The sequence below is a fragment of the Asterias rubens genome, chromosome 21, assembly GCF_902459465.1.
Source record: "Asterias rubens chromosome 21, eAstRub1.3, whole genome shotgun sequence".
Taxonomy (NCBI): domain Eukaryota; kingdom Metazoa; phylum Echinodermata; class Asteroidea; order Forcipulatida; family Asteriidae; genus Asterias; species Asterias rubens.
This window is the reverse complement of record NC_047082.1, coordinates 5,954,407-5,957,928: the sequence shown is the minus strand read 5'-3', so window position 1 is coordinate 5,957,928 and position 3,522 is coordinate 5,954,407.

The following is a 3,522-nucleotide window of genomic DNA, read 5'->3' as shown; positions in this document are numbered from 1 at the left end:
ACAATCTGATCAATTTTAAAATTGATACTCTCAGATCTCGCTTAGATTCAACCAGAAGCTTCAGAACACCCATGTTTCTTAGTACAGAATTAATCTGAGATGATCAATTTTTAAAATCGATCAGATCGAGCCGAGATTAATTCTGTACTAAGAAACATGAGTGTTCTGAAGCTAATGGTTGAATCTAATCGAAATCTGAAAATATCAATTTTTAAAAATTGATCAGATCGAGCTGAGATTAATTCTGTACTAAGCAACATGGGTGTTCTGAAGCAACTGGTTGAATCTAAGCGAGATCTGAGATGATCAATTTTTAAAAATTGATCAGATCGAGCTGAGATTAAACCTGTACTAAGAAACATGAGTGTTCTGAAGCTAATTGTTGAATCTAAGCGAGATCTGAGATGATAAATTTTTCAATTTGCTCAGATTGAGCTGAGATTAATTCTGTACTAAGAAACATCGGTGTTCTGAACCTAATGGTTGAATCTAAGCGAAATCTGAGATAATCAATTTTTAAAATCGATCAGTTCGAGCTGGAAACATGACCCTTCTGAAGCTAATTGTTGAATCTAAGCGACATCTGAGATGATAAATTTTTCAAATTGATCAGATCGAGCTGAGATTAATTTTGTACTAAGAAACATGGGTGTTCTGAAGATAATTGTTGAATCTAAGCGAGATCTATGATAAATTTTTAAAATCGATCAGATCGAGCTGAGATTAATTCTGTACTAAGAAACATTGAGTGTTCTGAAGCTACTGGTTGAACATAAGCGATATCTGAGAATATCAATTTTTAAAAAATGCTCAGATTGAGCCGAGATTAATTCTGTACTAAGAAACATGAGTGTTCTGAAGCTAATGGTTGAGTCTAAGCGAAATCTGAGAATATCAATTTTACAAAATTGTTCAGATCGAGCTGAGATTAAATCTGTACTAAGAAACATGGGTGTTCTGAAGCTACTGGTTGAATCTAAGCGAGATCTGAGATGATAAATTTTTCAATTTGTTCAGATTGAGCTGAGATTAATTCTGTACTAAGAATCATGGGTGTTCTGAAGCTACTGGTTGAATCTAAGCGAAATCTGAGATGATCAATTTTTAAAACCGATCAGATTCAGCTGAGATTAATTCTGTACTAAGAAACATGAGTGTTCTGAAGCTAATGGGTGAATCTAAGCGAGATCTGAGATGATCAATTTTTCAATATGCTCAGATCGAGCTGGAAACATGAGTGTTCTGAAGCTACTGGGTGAATCTAAGCGAGATCTGAGATGATCAATTTTTAAAAATTGATCATCTCAGATCTCGCTTAGATTCAACAAGTAGCTTCAAAACGGTCATGTTTGTTAGTACAGAATTAATCTCAGCTCAATCTGACTAATTTTAAAAATTGATATTCTCAGATTTCGCTTAGATTCAACCACTAGCTTCAGAACACCCATGTTTCTTAGTACAGAATTAATCTCAGCTCGATCTGAGCAAATTGAAAAAATTATCATCTCAGATATCGGTTAGATTCAACCAGTAGCTTCAGAACACCCATGTTTCTTAGTACAGACTTAATCTCAGCTCGATCTGATCAATTTTTAAAAATTGATCATCTCAGATCTCGCTTAGATTCAACCAGTAGCTTCAGAACACTCATGTTCCTCAGTACAGAATTAATCTCAGCTCAAGCTGATCAATTTTAAAATTGATATTCTCAGATATCGCTTAGATTCAACCAGTAGTTTCAGAACACACATGTTTCTTAGTACAGAATTAATCTCAGCTCAATCTGATCAATTTTAAAAATTGATATTCTCAGATTTCGCTTAGATTCAACCAGAAGCTTCAGAACACCCATGTTTCTAAGTACAGAATTAATCTGAGATGATCAATTTTTAAAATCGATCAGATCGAGCTGAGATTAAATCTGTACTAAGAAACATGGGTGTTCTGAAGCTAATTGTTGAATCTAAGCGACATCTGAGATGATAAATTTTTCAAATTGATCAGATCGAGCTGAGATTAATTCTGTACTAAGAAACATGGGTGTTCTGAAGCTAATTGTTGAATCTAAGCGAGATCTGAGATGATCAATTTTTAAAGTCGATCAGATCGAGCTGAGATTAATTCTGTACTAAGAAACATGAGTGTTCTGAAGCTAATTGTTGAATCTAAGCGAGATCTGAGATGATAAATTTTTCAATTTGCTCAGATTGAGCTGAGATTAATTCTGTACTAAGAAACATCGGTGTTCTGAACCTAATGGTTGAATCTAAGCGAAATCTGAGATGATCATGTTTCTTAGTACAGAATTAAACTCAGCTCAATCTGATCAATTTTAAAATTGATATTCTCAGATTTCGCTTAGATTCAACCAGTAGCTTCAGAACACCCATGTTTCTTAGTACAGAATTAATCTGAGATGAAAAATTTTTCAATTTGTTCAGACTGAGCTGAGATTAATTCTGTACTAAGAATCATGGGTGTTCTGAAGCTACTGGTTGAATCTAAGCGAAATCTGAGATGATCAATTTTTCAAACCGATCAGATTCAGCTGAGATTAATTCTGTACTAAGAAACATGAGTGTTCTGAAGCTACTGGGTGAATCTAAGCGAGATCTGAGATGATCAATTTTTCAATTTGCTCAGATTGAGCTGAGATTAATTCTGCACTAAGAAACATCGGTGTTCTGAAGCTAATGGTTGAATCTAAGCGAAATCTGAGATGATCTATTTTTAAAATCGATCAGATCGAGCTGGAAACATGACCGTTCTGAAGCTAATTGTTGAATCTAAGCGACATCTGAGACGATAAATTTTTCAAATTGATCAGATCGAGCTGAGATTAATTTTGTACTAAGAAACATGGCTGTTCTGAAGATAATTGTTGAATCTAAGCGAGATCTATGATAAATTTTTAAAATCGATCAGATCGAGCTGAGATTAATTCTGTACTAAGAAACATTGAGTGTTCTGAAGCTACTGGTTGAACATAAGCGATATCTGAGAAAATCAATTTTTAAAAAATGCTCAGATTGAGCCGAGATTAATTCTGTACTAAGAAACATGAGTGTTCTGAAGCTAATGGTTGAGTCTAAGCGAAATCTGAGAATATCAATTTTTCAAAATTGATCAGATCGAGCTGAGATTAAATCTGTACTAAGAAACATGGGTGTTCTGAAGCTACTGGTTGAATCTAAGTGAGATCTGAGATGATAAATTTTTTAATTTGTTCAGATTGAGCTGAGATTAATTCTGTACTAAGAAACACGGGTGTTCTGAAGCTACTGGTTGAATCTAAGCGAAATCTGAGATGATCAATTTTTAAAACCGATCAGATTCAGCTGAGATTAATTCTGTACTAAGAAACATGAGTGTTCTGAAGCTACTGGGTGAATCTAAGCGAGATCTGAGATGATCAATTTTTCAATATGCTCAGATCGAGCTGAGATTAATTCTGTACTAAGAAACATGGGTGTTCTGAAGCTAATTGTTGAATCTAAGCGAGATCTGAGATGATCAATTTTT